The 22,602-nt window shown below is 40.3% G+C and overlaps 1 long non-coding RNA gene across 1 annotated transcript in view; it reads left to right on the top strand.

Moving 5' to 3' along the window:
- Positions 1-13,593: 13,593 nt before the first annotated feature.
- The window catches only part of LOC116709562 (uncharacterized), a 28,025-nt gene continuing 19,016 nt past the window's right edge, over positions 13,594-22,602 (top strand). The window contains exon 1 of the long non-coding RNA XR_004336905.1: positions 13,594-13,609. This is a non-coding gene — a long non-coding RNA (uncharacterized LOC116709562). The remainder of the gene's footprint in view (positions 13,610-22,602) is intronic.

Genomic DNA, 22,602 nt, shown 5'->3' with positions numbered 1-22,602 from the left:
TCAATAAAAGGAAACAAACAGAAAAGCAAACCTCAAGAAGTCCTGAGACACCCATTATGACTGTCAACCAATCAAAAAGCTACAATTTGGAGTTGTAAAAGTTGATTCAGTCCAGAAACAAAAAATATTTTGCTTTTGGACTGATGTGTATCACAAGTGCATGTGTGATGCGATTGTGTCAGAGTAAAGACCAGTAGGTAGCAATCTTATTGATAATGGATGCACCAAAAATTTTTTTATTAATATTTAATCAAATATTAAACAAAAGACTAATTAAAATATCTTGAGTTAAATATTTTCTGATCGAAGGGACGTTTGCCTCACTGTCCAGTCACTATTATCTTTGAAGTCTAATGGTCTTTATGGTGTATGTTAATTGGTAGTTAGAAAATATGGGGTTCCAAATATGCCAAAAAAATGTGTTCATAATGAAAAACTGGATAGTATAGCTTTTGCTGTTGTGTTGTTATTTTAAACTAAAATGAAATAAACAAAATAAACCATTTAACTCCATTTAAAATAAACAACGCTTAGCCTGGTGGAGGGACAAGTAACCGCCAGGCTTATAAACCCTGGAACATTCTCCGATCAATCAGTTCATGACAACTGAATCTGTTGATATTTGTTGGCGCTGAATAAGAACAGAAAAAGTGGGAAAGAAAAAAGAAATCTCTGTGGTGGCCCGCTGTTGAGCTTTAAAAAAAAACTTTGCGCATCCGTCTATTGCGAGGAAGAGATCGGGTCACAAAGCTACTTCTCAATTTGTCCGTTTTCTTGCTTACACAAGGTAAGCGCTCTTCATAGAGAGCTGCCGGGCAGATGAGCGCGATGATCACAGGGCGAAAACGGATTTTATGCAACGCAGTGACGCGTAAACACAATGACGGCGATTGGTTGAATCACGCAGTGAGGTAATGTGTCTCTGTCCCCGTTAAGACCGTTATTGACGCAACTGTATTATCCGTTAAGATCATTACTGACATACGAAGCTTTTGCTAAGAACAGCAGGGTGAGAGATTTCCCTACACTCTGTGTGTGTGTGTCTTTCTAAGCGTGTGACCCACATCCTTGAATGTGTGTGTCATAGCCCTGCTGCCTCACTATGGCTGCATTCACACAGCAAGATCCTCAATTCTGATTTTTTGCTGAAATCCATTTTTTAAAGGTGCCTGTTCATCCTACTGAACGATGTCACTGCAATCAGGTTTCTGTGTGAACGGTTTACGGCCCGCAAGAGCAGAGGAAGAATGTTGTCACACAACAGCGTGCTGCTCATGGAAGTAATAATGAAGATCGATCTTAAAAGTTTATTCTGCAACGGGAGCCATGTTTCAAAATGATAAGACGAAGGAAGCTAGTAAAGAGAAAGTGCAACAGCGTTTTGTGGAGTATTTTCTGTGTGAATGCGTAGCTGGAGCTAAGAGTGGTGGGACGGTGATGTGTTTCAGTAAAACACACTTCTGTCATCATTTCATAATTGTGGTTACGACCCATATATTTGACAAGAAAAAGAAAGAAAAAAAACAGTTTTCATTATGTCTAATTAATTTTAAGCTGCAGCTGAGCGTTGAACCTTCCCGTCTGCGCAGCAATGCAGTTTTAAAGAGGGAATTGCAATTAGAGGGCTGGAAGTGGGTCGCCGCTGGCACCGGGGACGCGCAGGCAGGCAGCGCCGTGGCACTCGTCGTGTCATCTCTCACTAAGCTGCAGTCACTCAGGAGTGGCCCCCCGGGTGTCACTCGCATCAGTCTGCATGGCTGGCATCCCCTCTTAAAAGCAAGTCCGTCCAATTTCCCCTCTTACTGCCCAGTTTTGTTTCGCCGCGAAAGCCTAGCAACGTGTCGAAATGCAGCTGTCATGTCGCCTGTCACCCACCGACTGCATACATAGAGCTGCGTCCGAAACTTGCACCACTCCTCTGAAGACTCTGTCATAAATGATGTAGGCGTTTTAATTATTTTCCCGTGGGACGCCAGAAACCCCCATTTTTCATTTGAAATGGCGGTTTTAATAATTACCCATGAGCAACGGGGTTACAGCATTCATTCCCTCCTACCCCCAGCTGTAAATACTTCTCAACTATCTCGCTGAACAACCTCATCTGAACACATCACTGTGTACATTTTTCTCCAGAGCCTTTTTCTTTTTTCTCTTTCCTCCACAGCTCTGGATGGAGTCCAGGCCTCCGTGATTCTCCTTCCAAACACGATGAATGGATACACAGGCGGTGTATGTAGGAGTTATGGGAGCCATAACTCCTACCAGGAAGAATCCCCGCAGACACCTTTATGTTCCCCAGCAAGGTGTGTGAATGTAGAATAACTCATACAAATGTGGAAATGTTGATTAAAGAGGAATTATTTGCCACGCCGAGAACATGGGGAGCGAGCCATTTTTTCCCCCCCTTCTCTTCGGCTAGTTAATCTTGCGCGACCCAACGCTTGCCACGGGTCCATTTTTCAACGTTATTTCACCGACCTCGGCAGTTCCTCAACTGAGCTTTTTATTTGCTTTTATTCTCAAGACTGAAACAAATTAAGAGGGAATCCAAGTAGGAGGTGGCAGATGGAAGAATGTGTTATTTATGCGTTTTTGAGTTTAATTCATGTAAAGCACTTTGAACTGCCTTGTTGCTATATTGAGTGTCATATTAATATAATTACCTAACCTTTTTCGGGGGCGGGGGGAAAATAACACAGAGGAGATCCTGGGAACCTTAAAAGCTTACATCCACTTAGCATGAAAGTCATACTGATGTTGCCCAAATGATTGGGGTGAGCGCTCTGGAATGTTCCGTTCCATTTTCAGTCCAAGGTGTTGATTATTTCACAAATCGGAGCCACTAGCAACACTTCAGGCTTCTTACTTGAGACTTTCTTGCGCAAGAATTTAAATCGCCCCTGTTCTTTCGAATACGGCTTAATCAATGTAAAAAAAAAAAAGAAGTATTGAGATAGACACACGCCTCAGTGAAGCTCTCCTTACTAAGGGGAAGAGAATTTGGAACTTTTTCCAAAGCCAGAGACTTAAGTGGAACAAGGATATTGAGCTTCTGCTTCGTGAGTGTGACAACACAGAGATGAACAACCACCAGATCGCCACAACAGCCATCCTGTTATTGATGAAGTACTTTGAAGAAAAAGAGGACTCAATCTTCATCTTGGCTGATGTAAGAATCTTTTTAATTTTATATCGACTCTTAACTTAAAACACACATCTTAAATCAGAATTGTTCAATTAATTTGTTAAAGGGATCAATTCACCCAAATCACAAACATTTCGCTAACCCATATTGTACTTAGCCATTCAGATACTGTACTTGTGGAATGTAATGCTTTAAAAATGCATTTAGCCCCACAAACTGTCATTCACATCCGCTGTTTCAGAGTGGTAGCAGGATGTAGGGGTAAAGTCTAGTCTAGTCTCCGGGGTGAGGTTCTCAAAAACCTGTTGTAATCTGGGTGAACTGGCCCTTTAAATATAAATTACTACCAGTAATTCATATTTAAGAGAGTTTTCCTTTTATGTTTTAAAGGTATCGTCCACCAAGATGTCTGTTGAAATGGAAATGACCTTACCCACTACACCAAGGGTAATCTTGCTTGGTAAGAGGAATATATAATTTTTTTGTAGCAATGTATGTAATTGTTATGGTAGTCTGTACTTTTACTCACTAGTGTTAGCCTGACAAGGGTTTGTCTATTTTAGGAAATAGCTTGATGTCTGCAACCCGGTGGATGGTCAGTATGGAGGAGAAGGTATTTTTCGAGCCTGACTTTGCCAGCGTCCTTGCTGTCTTTTTTGGGTCATATTATGTCTTCAATCTGGAGTATCAGGAGTCAGCATCCACCACGCTGGAGATGATACAACGGTAAGTACTCTACACCAAGCCATTTATGAATTAAATTTAATGACAGTTTGACTGATGATGAAGAACCATAGCTGATTGCTGTATTGTACGTCTTCATTTAAAAAAATACAATTAATATATTTTATTTCTGTTAAAAGATTCTTTGTGAGGATCAATCCAGATGTTGGTACCAAATGCACAGCCAAAGTCGGTACAAGCCGCAAGAAGGGAAGTCTTGTCAAGAGGAAAGTAGTCAGTGTCAACTCCCGGATCACCACCTTCCTCCAACAACTTGCTGAATTTGAATGGAGGACTTCCAACTAGGTAAGTATTTTACCAAATGTTTATTATTTTGTTGTCTTTTTCTCCTATCTTGCATGCTCTGACTTTACTTTAGCCTTTTTAATACGATTTTAATGATTATTTATAAATGGCATGTGATTCCTACACAATAGCCCTTTAGAGTAGCCTGCATCTTTTCTGTGTCCGTGGTAAAAAGTGGATGTCGCTGCATCTCTTAATAAATCACAGAAATGTATAAGTGTGTAGTCGTTTAAGTGTGGTGTATTTTTACACTATGCAGTTTTCAGTTTATTAGGCACACCTTTGCAGTAATCCGTCAGCACCAACAAAATGACTAAAAAGATTGTTGTACTTCATCGTCCCCTTGGGGACATTTGTAGTACACAATCTTTTGAATTACTGAAGACTGACTGACTGCTTTTGCCATAAACAATCCAAAAACCTGAAGTGAAGCCAGTCCTGCTCATTCTTTATGCAGCTTCTATTATCACTTCAGTGCAATAGATTTTTTTAAAAACAAATTATCAACTTAATGCTGCTTTATGACAAAGATTTTATGCATTTGAACATTGTCACTTCAGCTTAATTTGTCAGCCTTCCTGTCGATTTGAAAATGTAGATAACTTCCTGACCATCTCATGACCTCCCACATTGTCTGTCTTATTCTTTACAGTTCAGCTTCCACAAGATGGATCCCATTGATTTTGTTTGACGAATGGAATAAAAGTTCTTCTGATGTAGGAAATGTGTTCTATGGTTTTGTTGTTTTACAGCACATTATATTGTATTGTGACATTGTTCTTTATGACATTGCGAATATGTAAATGGATTTTATTTCTACAAATCTGCTGAAAATAAATACCTGTTGTCATTCACAGTACTTGGACTAAAATTTCTTTTATGAAATTTTTCGGTTTATGGTAAAATATTCTTATATTAAAAAAAATGTAAACTTTAATTTACAGTAAACCTGACATTATGTTGTGAAACAAGTTTACAGTAGACCAGCTTTACTATAAAATACAATTACAGTATTATACTATAAACTACATTTACAGTAAAGCAGTTATAACTGTAAAGCACACTCAGTAAAAATTAACTGTGAAATATCATAACAGTAAGGGTACTGTAGAATGGTAATTACAGTAACTTGCTGGCAACAGTGTTGCCAGTAAGTTACTGTAAAATTACAATGAAAGGTCTAACAGTGTAGCCTTGTGGTTGTGTGGTGCGAAGCATAATGAAACTCATCCGTTTTGCTGTGTCGCATTTTCGTTTGACGCCTCTCTGTTAAGCAGTTGGGGAAACACACAGCGGTAATAAGACTCTCTTTCTCCTCTGGCATCAATGCTACAGATTCTTGATAACAGCCTTTGGTTTGACCGAGAGCCGCAATTAACGAAAATTAAGGTAATCTCAGTCAATTCCAATCAACTTTTTTTGGGGGGAGGGAAGAAATTGAGAACAGAAAGGGTTAATTATTCTTTTGAAGGATCGATTTCCCCCCCTTTCTTTCTCGCTCGCTGTTAATTAGGGTGATTTGACTCTTCGAGGTGAAGCGAGAGATAAGTGATAAGCTTGAGTGGCGGACGAGCCTTTTCCTCTTACCACCAACTCTCAGTGTCTTCCTTTTGGGAATCCAACTTCGCTCTCAGCCGGAGAAATAATGGCCACTGATTCCATCTTCCTCTCCCCTCCTATTTATGCTTGACAAAATCTCACTTGATGGGGCTATTTTCTGCTGCTCAGATACCTGCGACTTTGCACAGCTCATATCACACCGCTGTTTACTCGTGACAGGAAGTCGGATTGTAATACATACTTTGTCTCTGATGTATTTTTCATGATGCGCCCCTCACGGAAAATAATGGCGTAAAAGCTTATTTTTTCCTCTTCGCCGCCGAAAGAGACCTCTTCCGGCTGCCTTCGTTGTCATGTCTCGTTGATGGGCGCGTGATGGGGAATGCATAAAGTCAAATTGAAGAAATTCACACGTCCTTACGCGCGAGCTTCCTGTGAGAGTCCGCCCGCTGCCTGGCCATGCTTGACTACACAGGTGACAGTGGGGTTTAGCCGTGAGAGAGAAGCAGAGGAAAGCTGCGAGGCGAGCCTAATTGAAATCCCCTTCTATGTGCGAGAGAGGAGATGGAGCTGGAAAAAGGTCCTGTAATTACTGGGGCCACTAATGAGAGATAATTAGGTCATATGGCAATGGCTCTACACTCTCTCTCCCTCCTAGACATATGGAGAGGAATTAAAAAAAAAAAAAAAAACGGGGGTTAAAAGCTATGATCTCTATTCGCTATTATGTAGCACAATTACAATTGACAGTTTAGAATTAGTAAGAAGGTACTTTGCTGAAAAGCCTCACTTGAAGCGGTGTGGTTTAATTGGTAAGAGGTGGAAGAGAATAAAGTAGCTTTCTTACTTTTGTAAAGGAGCTATCAAGTAGTGTAGAAATTTCATATTGAAGCTTTAAGCTAGCCTGGCTGAAGCTTTAAGCTAGCCTGGCCATCGCTTTACTATGCAATTTGATTCTAATCTTGCCGTTTTGATTGGGCCTTACTACGGCCCAATCAAAACGGCTGATTGGGCCGTTTTGGAACCGGCCCAATCAGCGAACATTAGGAAAGGTTGTGAATGATGACGTTGATTTCTGTCTGATTTCTAAACTAAATTTAGTTTTAGCGATGGCAGCGGAGAAAGTGAACGAAGTTGTTCAATCCGTGTTTGCCACGCTTCCAAATATTGAGTTAGCTATAGCTGCGTTTCCATTACAAATGTGCGTAAATCTTTGTCTACGTGGTGCTAATGTGGAAAAAGCTATTTAGCAATTTTGGTGTTTCCATTAAATAAGAAATAAAATGAAATCACATGTGAATAAAAATTATGCCAGTGATGGATGAAAACAGATGATTTATATTAATCTATCAGCCATCAGAGGAGACATTTGCGTTTTATGCAGGTGTTGTAGTGAAAAACCCCCTGCTACTTGGCAGCAGCTGTGACGTTTTGGGGAAATTAGTGGGCGATTTCACAGAAGAGCCATGGATTCAACACGTTTGAATTAAACACAATTTAACGACTTTTCATGACTGGTGACGCCAGAGCTCTCACAGAAGAGCCTCTGGTGGAGCCAGCTGCACATTGTCCAAAGAAAACAAACCATCATCCTCCTAACTCTTCCTGCCATTTTGTTCTTTTATTTTTTCCGCCAGTAGTAACATTCGGCTACTGAGCACGTTACTCGTGATGTGGAAGAAGTTTTGATATGGCTGAAAAACAACCTCACTTTTTTTTTAAATTGGAGTGTTTCCATTGAGCAAATTTATTTTCCTACTTTCAATTTTCAATTACAGTTAAAGGAAACGCAGCCAACAGCCACGTCGTTCGGCTCGGCACTTCTCTGTTCGCAGCGCAGGGAGGTTCTGGTAAGCTTCATAGCGTCAAACATACTTACATACTTCGTGGGGAAACATTAGTGATTGGATACAATTTAATCAGAAGATTACATTTGTTAAATTCTGGAAGATTTTATAGCAAGTATAGCCTTTGTAAATGCTAGTTTCAAAGTTTCCATGCCATAATTTGTTCTTGTAGAGCCGGACCAAAGCACAGGCTGGAAAAAGCCAGTCTGATATTAAGCTTCTAGCGATGGTCTCAACTACAATCCTTTTGAAAATTTAAGGGCAACGTTTAAAACCAGGACACTAGAAAAAGGTAAAGTTATGCCAATTCCACCAAGATTTGTCAAATGTTCAGCTAAAAATTATGCCAAAGCTTCTTTAGGACTGCAAAATGTTTGGGTTCAAGAAACAATTTCCTAAGCGACATTTTTCCAAATATTAGAGGGTTCATATTTGAGCCCTCATAATTTTGAACCTGTGATTCTGTACATTTATAACTCCAAATTACAAAGAAATTCAACCTCACGAGCATTTGCAAACTTTTACCAGAACTGAGTGTACAAATGTAGTTTTCTTCCATATTTTCCTCAAAGTTTAAAAAGCCTTACTTTGAGCACAATAACAGATCAACTATTTAGATTTTGCTCAGTGAGGTTATGAGTGCTCTGACTGAATGATTCCCACACTTTGTTTTGTTGAATCCAGCTGAACCGGACCAGAACCAGACTGTAACATTCTGATGCCTCTTCCTGCTGGTCGGGGAAACACGTGTACTTTGTTCAGTTCGCCACCGCTTTTGCGGGGCTAACGTGAAAATCGATATTTCTTGGATTTACTTTGTGTGCAGAGCTCAGTTTGTGGAAAACATTGATTTATTCTTTGATGCTTTTCTTTTGGATAAGCACAGTGGAAAAGGATAAAGTTGCTCCGTGGCTTATAGTACGCGCCACAGCTTTTAGCGGAGAACGTTTGATGGTTTCGTACAGATGACCGACTGTAGACAAATACCTGCATGGCTGCGTGGCTTTTTGAGAATAAATAAATGCCTAGATGTTAACAATAAGGGTCTATAACATCTGTGGAACGGGAGCAGCCATGTGTGCAGCTGAGAAAATGTATTTGCCAAACCCTGAGGATTTGTTCTGCTTTTGAATTTTTCTGTTTCAGAGGATCAAATACATTTTAATATCAGGCAAAAATAAATACAAGAAACTGTTTTTTAATTATTTTAATTGATAGGTGAAAATAAGCTTTACAAACCAACCTAGTTCAATGCGAAAAAGTAATTGTTAAATCATGAATTAATTATATTCCAAGGAGTGCAGGCAGTATTACATAAAATCAACTTTTAAAAAAAAAATGAACATCATGTTGTAACGTTATTCCCTCATCAAAAACACACCTGGCATGTTGCTTTGATTATTTTTTTTTTTTTGCTAGTTTAAGAAATCCTTGAACCTCCTGTTCCGCCTCACAGAGCAGCTCTCCCCTGTGACTTCCTCACTCAGCTCCTTCAGACTAGCCACCAGCAATTAGCAAACACCTGGAAGAACTGAGTCTGCTGAGCTCATTATATGAGCCACTTCTCAGCCCAACGCTACTGTGATGACGTACTGAAGGCGGAGGGTTGGAAAGAGTAGAAGCTTCTTAAAGACACAAAGGCCCAATTTCAAGGCATCAAATTTCTTTTAAGTCATGTTTGATATTTACAGCATTTTCTATAACAACCAAACGCAACATTGGTACTTGATTGAGTTAAAGAAAGGCACTATGTACCCAGTAAGTACATAATACCACGTTAGCCACGTTTCTTTGAATACTACCAGACCTGTAGAATCAAGAGCTCACTTAAGCAGAGCCTGTCTTACAGCATGATATGGGGCTGTTTTGCTGATTCGGCACCAGGGTGACTCACTGTAACCCTTGGAGTGGGATCTACACTTTCTATCTGAAAGTCCTAAAGGAGATTTTACAGGAAGACAATGACCCAAATCACCACCAACTACAACTTTGATTGACTCACAAAAAGTAAATCAAAGTTGTAAAGCGGCCCAGTGTTACATGCTCACACTTTGCTTCCGTCTCCTGATTGTTTATTTGGTTGTTTTTATTTTTGGCACCTTTGACAGTTCACTGGTGGTGGGGGGCGGGGCACAGCCAGCCCAGGTGCACCTGAGATTGATGAGTGATGGTGGCGGGTAAGAAGCTGCTGCAGCAGCGGAGTTTAAGGTTTAGAAAATTAATTGAAAAATACGGTGCGGGAAGGCTCTGGACCTTCACCTCGGGACGGATCCACCCAGAGGTGAGCGTGGGGAGTTTTGGTCGGGATGAAGTTTGTTTTCGTTTGCTTTGATTTGCTGGACGCTAAAGAATTTTAGCACCAGGGAGTTACACGCCTGCCAAGACCAACCGCCGACGGAATCACGAATGGTGCGTTTTTAGGGAAAGAGAAAAAAAACCCTATATATTTAAAGACAAAGAAAACTAAAACTATTAATGGATGATGGATGAGGGGTCGCGAGGGCTCGCCCTTCTCAATGGATGCCAGCTGGTTGAGCAACATGATCTACTGATCGGACATCTCAGGTCAGCCCCCACCACACTGTGTTCCGTCAGGTGCCCGTTTTGTTTTCTTTACTCTGTTCCTTTTGTTTAAATCATTACTCACTTATTGTTGCGGCCCTTCTCTCCCGTAATCGTTATAAAAGAAATAAGAAGGAACCAGGGTGAGGGTAGCGGGACGTAACACTAGTTAAAAGTTCAGATTTAAATCTAGTTGAGAGCATATCCTTCAGCAGGCCGGTCATGATTGCAAATTCTTGATTTGAGACTGAATGAAGACGATTCTGGAGGAAAAAAAATAAAAAGTGTGCCAATCTCCATGGCGATGTAAAACACCCGTTGCCAAATCCTGTTAGGGTTTGATGGCAGTAGCTGTGGGTGTGAGGCCAGTTAGTTTTCACACAGGTTGTCTCCCCTCATGTATGAAATCATAACTTGTAAATTGTGTTTTTTTGTATTTGCTCAAGTGACATTAAGATTCCCATGACGGAGTCAAAACGCTTTTCTACAGCGACAGAATATTTATTGAAAACACACAAAAACCCAAAAGGGAGGAGTCAGGGGTCCAGCTCTTTAACGCTCTAATGTTTTGGGGTTTTTTTTAAAAGTGGGCTTCAAGATAACAACCTCTTAAGCTCTCCAACCATTTGAGTGATCTTCAGTTAATTGGGCAGGAATCTCAATCATGTTGGTATTTTCCCCCCATTTGACCCTCTCTCGAATTCATTAGCATTATTTCTCCTCCAGCCTGTCTGGGGAGAGAGGAAGCAGTTCAGCTCAGAGCAGGAGAGTTTGTTTTAGTCTTATGTTAGAACATGCCGTATTTATTGGTTTGGATGGCATGGTTATAAACCATGTGTATAAAACGTTAACTGATAAGCTGTCATTTTCATCAAAAAATAAAATAAAAAGTTTTCTCTTGTTTTAAGTGCTGTTCGTCTTTCGAAAGCCAAATATTTAATAGTATGCAGATTTTTTTTTTTAAAGGCACATTATATATTTTTTGAAAATATCCCCAGTTGTATTAAATTCTGACTGAATAAGCAGGAAGTCGTGGTTTTCTCACACTATTTTGGAAGAGGATTAGGGCCACCGGAAAATAAAAACACCACAGAAATCTGACTTTAATATCAGAATTCACAATCACTCATCCCTCATGATTTACACCTGACTCGCCCTGCACTCACAACAAGCGACAAGACGGAGCTGGAAGACGCTGAGCAGAAGCAAAAATTAGGAGAAGTTACACTAACTTAAATGCTGGACTAAAAACGTAAGCAGTAAAATCTTAGTTAAAAAATGACATGGGGATTGAGGGTCAGGCTGGATTGTTTTTTTTTAGGCCTGATCTAAACTCTTACTTCTTCCTGACCTGGTACTGGCTCTTCCTTGCCCTGTACCACCTGCCTTGATGTTCCTAATAAATGTCCGGAGAGGAATCAGCCGACTCCCGTCTCCTCAATCAGAAAAGAACACAAAGTTTTGCAGACTTTGACAAGTCCTACCAAAGTACCTTCTCCCAAATTTGCTGTCATCTCCATAGCTTGGGACAAACTTTAAACAAGACCGTTTTATCCTACAGTAGCTTAGTACTTGATAGTCTTTCACAAAAAGCAGATTTATGGGGTTCTCCGTGTCTGACCTGTCAGTTTAGTTTGACCATCTTGTCTTGATAAGTTTATAGACGTGCTGTACTGTATCTCCACTTTATTTACTGATTTGATCATACTGGACTGTATGTGTCTTTGTATAATTTCACTTCCTCTTCAGGATTATCCACTACTTTGTGTTGGATAATCATAAACCACAATAAAATACATTGACGCTCTGTGCTTGTATTTAGGGACGCACCGATCCACTATTTTCACTTCCGATATCTGAGGTTTAATACCAGCTGATAACCGAGCTGATGCAGATTGGTACCGGCTTAAAACGTTTCTTTTTGTTAAACACAGACATAAAGTTACTAAATTACAAATGTATTTGCTAACTCGGCACCAGTACAGCACACCTAAATACACCAATCCCTTCACAAGTTTGGTCAAACGTGCAAAAACAACTTTAATTTGTTCAGTCATTGCAGTTAGGAGAATATCAGCCAATGTAAAATAAATAATAAGGAAACTGAAACTGACAAAAACAATATGTTGACTGCCTTGGTCAAACATGAAACAATTTGTTCATAATATGTGGATTTTTCAAGATTGGGCATTTTTTCAGTGCTCCCAAATCATTTAGGAGGTGGATGTATCTACTACATGTCACGATAATGCGCATGGACGCTCTGTCTCCCATCACTCTGCCTTCCTCTGCAGAACAAAGCTTTCTATTGGTCCCATCCTGCCGGTGACAAATGGAAGGTAGCATCTGTGTTGTGGAGGCCTCAGTGGCACTGCGACTGGGGAACGTGATGAATATTCATCACTAGGTGCTTTTTCACCCCGTCCGCTCCACGCCGGCTGTTCCCTGTCCCCTGGTAGAAGCCGAGAGAAAGAAGGAAGCCAAGCTGACGGCGACGAGGAAAGGAGGGAGGCGAAGCGAGGGGAGGGGAGGACGGCGTTTTGAAAGATGCTTTCACCAGATATGAAGGGTTGGCAGGACGGCGTGAGACCGTGTGGAGTAAGAATGTTCTGGAAAGCTCAGAGAGGAGGCAGACAATGACGACGCAAACAAAACGGTGCCGAGGCGCAGACGTGAACAGGGTTCTAACATATTTTTTATGTGAAAATTTCAGACTTTGAAACTCAAGTTTCAGGAGTTCTCAGCCCGTTTCAAAAATACATTTATATAGTTGATATTTGTTCTGTGGTTTGTGGTTTTAAATGTGCAAAAATGGACGGATGGAGGAACCTGCAACCTGTGGACTTAACAGAATGGCTCTTAATAACTTTGGTTAAATTCTGACACATTCTGTATTTTTTTTTGTTTTTAAATATCAAACTGCACAATTATATGGTCAATGGAAACAAAGCTAACGTGAAACCAAACCATGTTTGTCTTTATCGAGACCGGGAGAAAGCTTGGCTCAAGTTCCAGACTTTTCCAGATTTACCAAACTGTGCAGGAGCCCGTAGAAGACGTCCAGTGGATAAAATGCAGTGAATGTGATGTAAAATAAACTCCTTTAGAGTGAACACGCTCCAACTTACCTGCTTACTTTCCCCCTCTGGCTAACTCAAGGCATGCAGTGGCTCCATGCTTACCTACGGACAAACAGCTGCAGGTCAACAGGTCGGCAAACAAAGCTGCTACACACTGATGTACATGTGTATTGGTGCTCAAATCTATACACACGGTGACACTAAGCCACCCCATGGGAGCACGGAAAGGAAATAAATACACCCTTGTGCAACAACTGAAAGAAAAATAACTTGGGGGGGCAAAACGTGTCTGTAGCTGTGGAGGAGATGATTTCCTATCCGATTCAGCATTTCCCCGAGTCAAAACCAGGTGGCAAACCTGTCCTCCATTCCTGTTGCTGCTCACTGTCTGGGAGACGGACCACTCCTGACCGTGTGTCTCTGTTTGCTGGAGGATGAGCACCCATTAGGATCATCCATCCTTTCAGCTGGCCCATCTGCACACGGTCCTTGTCGTGTTTGCATTAGAAACCTGTAATCTTCCAGAAGTGTGGAAAGCAATCAGAAAGAGTTGGCACACGAAAAAGTTAAAAAAAATAAATAAAAAGCAAAGGCTGAAAATCCTGAATGTGGAATGAAACTCAACTCAAACAAATGTGGATATCAATAATAGGATGGTTAAAAACAACAACAAAAAAACCCACATGATGTATGAAAACAAAAATAAGGACAGCACTTCACAAAATGTCTCTTAGATTTTATAAAAATAACATTAAAAGCTAAACACACCTAATAATTTTAGCGAAAGGTGTTTCTACAAAGTAAGAACTAAAAGAAGCTTAAAACAAACGCACACTCGACTTTTTAAACCTCTCATTTCTAAGATAAAAAAAGGAAAGTGTCCATCCTCTTCCTTCCACTTCACAGTCACACACTACTTTATGTTGGTCTCTCATAAGGAACTACCTAAGATGGAAAAAAATGCCACGGGTGTTACACTTCATTCAGCGTCACAGTAAAATACCGTTCTCATTTACTTGTCCTGATTTAGGACATGATTGGAATTGTTGCATGAACCAACTTCAGCAAAACCTTTAGTTGTGAAACAGACAACTTTAAAGGCGCAACACGTGTTTTCCAGATACATAGTGCCATTTTACAGCACACTCAAACTGTAACTATGTTTAACTTCAGTTGCTATAAAAATTCTGTATATATCAAACGCAACTTGAAAGAAACTTCACTTTCCAATTTAGCGCCATGAAATCGGGCCTCTGTTTCTTTAAGTAGGAGCTGCTCTTTCCGACACAAAGGCACGTGTCATACAACACCGTCTCGCATCGTATGACTTGCGCACCATTTATTTTTCCTTTCAGATTAATAAAGTACTTTTCAACTGGAGTGTCAGAGAGCTAAGACACAATACTCCCGATTTGTGAATCTAGTTTGTAACATTTTATTTTGAAGCAGTGAGGTGTGTCAGGTTTTACTATCGGCTCCCAACTGGAAACCCTTTGATCAGACTCCTGAAGATAAAGAGTAGACAATCTTAACAGCAAACCCACAGGTCAAATAAAGAAATTGTTTAAAAAAAAAAGAAGCTAAATGCTAACTAGATGCTTTTCTGACTTTTTCTGCCTCTGGCGGGGTTGTGAAGGTATTTCCTAACCTACAGCCTTGTTTAAAATGGAATTTTAAGCCAGCAGAGATTTGTGATGATTTGCACACATATCTGCTTTGATAGAAATCTCATCGTCTCCACAGGGAAGCGAATCTTGTGCCAAGCCAATTTATTTTATTTTTATCAGGGGGGTGGGGGGGTTCCCAGCAAGTTGCCCAGGTATTATTCTGTATTACATCGCATGTGACAACGAAGGTCCTCCGTGTGATAAATGTTATGAGCCGAGATCCCAATAAGAAACGGCACCAGACTCGAGACTCACTGGGCCCAATAATGAAAACCTACACAATTTAAATGCACGCACTGTGAAGTGTGCAGTGATCAAGAATAAATGTAAAAACACTTCTAACTACGTCTGAATCATAAAGAAGTGGAAATAGAAATATATATGTATATATATTTAGCCAGTAATTACATTTTTCACTCGTGTCTTTGAATCTTTGCTGATACTGCAACGGAAATTTGTCAAAATTACCCACCCACACCCTCTATAATCTCAAGAAAAAACTCAGTTATTTGTAGCCATTACAATATTCTGATTATTATTAGACCTTTAGCTTTACATAAGGAATCAAAGTGATTGCACAGCTAGTTTGGCATTCCTCAACGGAAATCAATTTGTTAAGCTCTCCAACACGTGACGTGACGTGTAAATAACAGCCCCGCTAACAGAGACAGAAGATGAAGTGAAAATGACAGTCTCGTACTGTGGGGTCATGAATTACCTTCCTACTATGCAAATCTGTGCAGCACGTCTGACTGTGGAATCGCGTTAACAGACTGATAACAGAGCGCCTACATCTGCATGTTTCTGCTCATTTACATTCGTTTTTCTTACTACTATATGCCGTTTTAACTACCCACACTTTTTTTTTAATGCCTGGCACCAGATGTGAGTTAATGTTCAGAAAAATGCCTTTTTTTTTTCTTTCTTAGAAAACACATTAAAAACTAGTTTCTGTACGCTGAAACTAAAAGAAATACAGTGCGGGTCAGAAGTCAATATCCACGTGACTGTAGTTAATTTAAGTGTGCAGCATTCAACCAATTAAATGATACAGCAAAACAATAGATTTCCTCCAAACCACTCAGGGTAAAAATTATGTACACCATCCCACCCGCACAATAATCAAGACGGCATTGAGGGGAAAAAAACAAAAAAACATAACCACCCTCTTAACAATACAGAAAGTCACCCATTTATGATTTCTGAATCAAAAGAGGCCAGATCCTCTGGAAAACGTGACATGCAAAAACATTTCGTGTAGCGACAAGGCAATTTGTTTTCAAATTTCACCCGTCTGCGTGCTCATTTGAAGACGAAAAAAACTTCTGCAGGACTTTGATGGTGTGTTCACACCAAAAACGTTTCGAGCATCAGGTGTGTCTGGTTGACATTTAAAGTCTATGTGGCGGCACATTTCGAGCGCCTAGAGCGGCGAGATTTGAATCGTTTGACTAGTCAAGGACGTTCGACAAAAAGGCCGGCAATGGAAAACAACGGCTAGAGCGATTTTGAAGCATCTGGCGTGCCCTCTACGCCCCTCCACATAGACTTTGAAGGTACACCAGAAGCGCCTGACGAGCGTAACTCGTTTGGTGTGAACGCATCATGATGTAGAGATCAGAAACAAAAAAAATATTAGCTTGTAAAATTTTCTTACAGATGCAATTAGGCATTAGTTGTCCTCAACAAAAATCTACGGTATAAAAAGTATGCTATAGTATACTCCAACCATTTCTGCCAAGACCAGTGGTTCAGTATCCAGAAAGAATCACTCCAGAATCTTTTAGCTGCTCCAAAGAGTTTGGGATTTCTGTCCAACATGCCTGTGAAAAGCTGTTAAAATATTCCAGGTGTTGTGTGAATAATTTTGAACCTAGCCTGGAAAGTAATAAATCTGCATTACATTCAAACAAATGAATTTCAGATATTTTTAATGTATTAAAATTATGTTAATAACATTTTAAGTCCATGATGAGGTTATGTCCTTTTCTGACCAGCATTGGACTGGGAACAGACAGACCACAGCTAATGTGTTAGTAGTGGGTGAAAAAAACAGTGGCCGTTTAAAAACCAATGTCAGAAGTCGACTCCTGTGGCAGAAAGTGATTCAGATCGGAGGGCTGGTGGGGGAGAACCTCGCCGGGCAAACTAAAATACGGAGAGTCTTTGAAACACAAAGCCAGACGTGTGGAGTCTCACGGCACTCAGAGCGAGTGCTTGTTGGGCCGCTTTAATTTCAAGAGCCAGGTGACGCCCTGAAGAAATGAAAGTGAGCAGCTCTGAAGGTTGAGCTCGCTGTGTAGCAGTAAGAATAAAGTTCTGGCTTTTCAGGATTCCAAATTATGTTGAAGAAAGTGATTTTTTTTCTCTCTAATATATATATAAATTTTTTCCTCAAGAAATCTGGCCCTCTATGTATGACACAAATTATCGCTCTTTGCGCCACAAGCTTATTTGTTCCCTTGAGAACCGTCTCCTTCTATCGCAGACCCAACAAAAAGGAAACAAACCGACTCAGACGTGGCAATCATTTCATAATGTTGCTTTTACCAAAAAGCTAAATTGTACACCTGCAACACGAGCACAGAAGACTCCTGTGTTCGAGGCAAAAGAAATGGCCTATTCCAAACACACACTATGCTATCTTTTACAATGTTTACTGACAGCATCTCTGTCGCATTATTACCGCTGTTCCCTAGACAAAACCTAATGCGTTTCTGAAAAGCATAGAAGGGAAGTGGTGTGTCTGTCTCCGGCAGCGCTCCTGTAATTAAGGTTTGATAGCCCCGTTACACATTTCTGCCAAATTAAATCCTCGGATGTTTCCTTCACAAGCGGCATCTTCGGCTCTGCATGAAAATCAAACCACCTGCGGAGCATCTGCGTCTAAAAACATTTGCTTTTCGCCCATGATAAACCTGAGCCCACTTCATGAATTTCTAATGTGTTTAGTTTGTGTTTGTCTGTATGTGGCACTTCTTACCACAATGGAGTGTGGAGTTCATATAAACATTTGCCAAGATGAATTGCCAAGGCAATAACCCAACAACTGCCCTGTCCATCTGAGCCTTTTTGTAGCGTGCAAGTGGATGTGCTTGTTGCCTTAGCTGAGACTAAACGAATATAACGCAAAATGGTGGTACAAAATCAACTAAACTGACTATACAAAGCAGAGGAATCATTATGGGATCTACATTTTTAATGGAATTAAACACTTAACAGTTGAATTGACTAAAATATTTATTACTCAGTCTATTTTTTTTTTTTTTAAATTTAGAGCAACTGTTTTTCTAATACAAGCACATTTTTAAAAGTGATGATGTGTGAAGTTAGTTAAATGGATGGAAGCTGAACTCGGTGATTGTGAGCCAACCAGGATTATTTGCAAGCAACGACAACACCTTGAAAAACTGTTCCTTTACCTTAAATTCAATATAAGCTAATATTTTGGACCTGGGCTATAAAGGTGAGTACCAAGCACACTGTGTTTGAGACTCTCGTTTTAAAGTCATTAATGAACAACATGTTGAGCTACCCTCTATGTTTATATTGTAAAAAATACCAAGGTTGCCACGGTCAGGACATTGTCACTAGATTTAACATATAGGAACACATCACTCGTACTGATCCCCATGACCAAAGCTCCAGCAGGAGGGCCGGTCTTCACGCAGCACTAATTTCCACGAGTCTGGTTTGGTTTTCAATCTTGCGGTCCAATTGCAAGCCTTCAATAAGTCAATATAGCCAATAAACAGTGGCGGCTTCTCACAAACACAATTCATTATGAGTCTGGACACAGGAAAGTATGTAACTCCTGCTGTGATTTAGCCTGGCTATCGCCCTCATACACAGTTCTGCTCGATTCTCATCTCTCTTCAGCGCTCCGTCTGGGCTTCCTCCCATTGAGGTGGATTCACGGCCAAATGTTACAGATTAAGTTTAAAACTTAAACGCCTCCAGCAAGCAATCGTTTCTCGATAGCCGAGAGGTCAGAACCTCTGTACGAGGCAAAGGAGTTGCATTTTGTCAGGCTACCCCTAAGTGGAAATTAGGCTAAAACAAACAAGCAAAACATGACAAAATTACATTCCGCCGGGCCATCATTCTCCTACCACTTCCTGTTGTCTTCATCTTTTCCGCCAGTAGTAACATCCGGTTATTGATCACATGATTCATGTGACATACAAAAGGTCTATCCATTGCAGTTTTATGAAATAAACTCATTTTGATATAACTGAAAAACCACCTCATCGTAGCGCAAAAGCTTTTTAATTGTCTCGTTTCTGCTAAACAAATTTATCTTCGTAATTCCACTTTGCTAAGCTACAAAGTGGCCAACAGGATGTAAATAACCTGGCTGAAAACATGCTGACATGATATGTCTTTAACATTCAAGCATAAATGTACTTCTGTAAGCAATTGGGGATCTGGCCATTTTCTCTTAGAGGTCCTCCAAGCTTGATAAAAGACTTCAAATGATTAACTGATTATCCAGCTTGTTGGTGATTAGATTTCCATCCAGGGACTCATTGATAATCAATAGTTATTTTGCGGCAGGGCCCTGAAGAAGGCATTCACGGTGACACATCATGACCACAATTCACACTGTTGCACTGGAGGCTCCTCCTGTAACCTAAAATTTACCTCGGTGAATCCGTCTCACATGAAATGTCCTCCCGTCTGAAATCTTGAGGCATGACCACATTTAGGTCATGTGCAGACGGCTTTTGATCTTCATCCATCGTCTCACTGTGGCTTCTAGGCAACAGTTGGCGTTTAATGTATGTGTTCATGGATTTCTCTCCATACAGAACATTGTCTTGGATGTTCTTTGCTCTCACTGTTGAACAAATTGGGCTATTAGGGTAGTAAAGGCATTTTTGGCAGCAAGCACATTAGGGTGCAGTAGTGTATTTTCATGTCGCATCTTCTTTTGTGTTGGGACTATTTCATTCCGTCAATGTACATTAAAATTACAAATGAGGATACCTGTTATTTTAGTAACCAAAGCAAGCTCCTGTTGAAACGGAAACAGTTTTACTATTTTAAAACAACAAGAAATTAATTACAGGATCGGCTTTCCCTGTTTTCTATTAGTAGTCAGCTTAGCTAGCACTGCAAAACTAGCACTGCGTATCTAGCATTGCAAAACTGCATTCCATAAGAATGTAGATCTTCTGCCCTAAATCTGAGGTTTCTACAAAACTACCAACATTTTAGTTGTAATACATTCAGCCTTTTTCAGGACAACTTGCTTCAGAATGTGCAGAATGTTACAGACCAGAGATGATAGTTTGGTTGTTGGTCAAAATTGCAACATTTGTTACATTTTCAGCTGGTGGAGTTTGTTTTGTGTCAAACCAAACCATTTGAAAAACCTGTTCCCCTCCTCGCCTGTGGTGGCGCTGCGCCAAAAACCACTGAAGGAAACAAGATGAAAGCCACTGAACAAGACAAGCAACTTCTTCACAAAATACAAACATAAATAGAGAAGCATCAGATTTTGTAGATTTTGTCTTTGGCAAAAGAACACAAGCCACTTCTCCTGCTAGCGCTAGACTCGCATGTTTGTTTTGTATGTATTTACCCAGAATGCCCTGCACTATATTGCACTCCCTGCTTTTGCAGCGGTTTCTGGTCCACTTGGTGTTAACGTATCCATTCGAACCGCGTTCACTTCAACCGAATCAACACCTGGGTTTCTAGGTGGACCAGTGTTTGCTTTTTTTGATCCGTTCAACAATGCAACCACACCTCCCCAAATGAACCACACTTCCTTGGCAAACAAACTACACATCGAACTAAGCGCACTAAACATTGCTGGTGTGAATGCACCCTTACACTTCACAACAAAAACTGTGTACAATGACTCAGTTTCAGGAATTGACTCAATCAACAATTCTAGCTTCTTTGCAACCAAAGCAGCTAATAAAGAAGGTTTTATGTCATGATTAGGATGATCATTTTTTCACATTTCCCTCAACATTCAAAATTTCTTCTTAAGAATAGATCAAAGACGCAGACATTTCTCCACATATACCAGAGAAATAAACATTTTCCTACAGCGGGTTCATTTCTAATGTTTCAAAAAAAGAAAAGCACACCACATCAGGTGGAATAAATCTGTTCCGAAAATTCTTTACTTCCATTTTAGAATACCTTGTGAAGATGATATCAGATGTGCTACAAACCCACTATTTGATCTAAGTAGTCTTAACCTTCCTCTGGTGTTAGCTTTCTGCTGCCATCTGTAGTGTTAGCGGGTCATTTTGGACCCGTGTATTAAATCAGCCATAAAATACCCTAAAAACAATCTTTTATCATCCAATGTTTTTCTTAACTCTTGTTTAGCTGGTTGGGCTCCCTCATCCATGAAAAGATTGGTTTTAATATTTTTTTGTGGCCCCCTGGGCCTTTGTTTTAACAGCATACCCCTCGTTTTCAATGTCTAAAAAGTGGTCAAATGAACCTTAAGAGAAGAAGGCAACAAAATAATCAGTTTTTCTGTTACCTGAGTGTAACTGAGAGATATTAAAACACATTTCTTAAATGTTCAACAAAAAAAAAGATTTTAATTTTAATATTATCAAATATAGTAACATCTATGGTGTTTCGGGTCATTTTGGACCCGTATATATTTACTTCAAGAAAAGGGCAAAACCTCTGGCCCTGGGTTGAACATCAGTGGAAGGAGTTGCACCCATCTCTCCCAAACATCCCTGATGGGAGCAAGCTTGTCAGATTTTGCTCTGGTGTCTCGATTGTCAAATCTGAGGACTCTTGAGATCATCTGAAAGGTCCGAAGAGACATTGTTGCCCGGAAAATATTTCTGCCCGTTGATGCATCCCAGAGACTCTCAGTTGCCTCATTGCTGGATCTGTAAACTCCAGCAAGGAGGAGAACACCAATGTAGGCATCCAGGTACGTCTCATCAATGTCTTTCCACGTGTTGCCATGGACTTTTTTCCCCTCAAGGTTTGTCATAGCAACTATGACTTTTTTTAGTGACAATGGCAAAAAAAGATCAAAGCACGTCTTGATGTCACTTACTCTTGTCACAGCAAACCTCGTGACCCCAGGGGTCATTTTGATGATGTTTGCAGCAGCTGTCCTTCCATGCTAATCAGGAGGAACTGTGCTCCAACGGATGTTGCCACGTTTGGATTGGAATGATTCAGCAGGAGCAGCTTCAGCACCAGTGACCTCCTCTTCAGACTGATCAGTTGTGTCTGTTTCTTCCAATTGGTACTCCACATCATCTTCGTTCTCAGAGGCCTGCTCATCTCCATCGCTAAAATCCTGTGTGTCCTCTGCCTCATTTGCAGCAAAGATGTGATCCAAAGCTTCATTTACAGTGAATCTTCTCCTCATTGTTGCATCCTGTGAATTGGAGATGTGTACTCTGCAAGTCACCACCTCTACACTCAAATGGCTTGACAAGCCTGGATATGTCTCCCTTTGTTTGTTCTCACAAAAAGGCAAAGAGAAAAGCCCCTAAATGAAGCTCAAGTGGTTGGAGGAAGAGGCTGTTGGTTGATTGTGTGTTCATGATTTAATTTTTGGCACTTTTTATTGTTTTATAATTGAAAATTTTAACCGGGTCACAAATGACCCGAACACCACAAAAGTCATTTTTTTCACCAGAGCACTTTATAATTTAGTAAAAAAAAAAAAATTGATTTTACTTTGTTTAAATGGAAGTCCCTGACAA

This window comes from Xiphophorus hellerii, chromosome 19 (genome assembly GCF_003331165.1).
Source record: "Xiphophorus hellerii strain 12219 chromosome 19, Xiphophorus_hellerii-4.1, whole genome shotgun sequence".
In the NCBI taxonomy this organism is placed as follows: Eukaryota; Metazoa; Chordata; class Actinopteri; order Cyprinodontiformes; family Poeciliidae; genus Xiphophorus; species Xiphophorus hellerii.
This window is presented reverse-complemented; position numbering and strand designations above follow the sequence as displayed.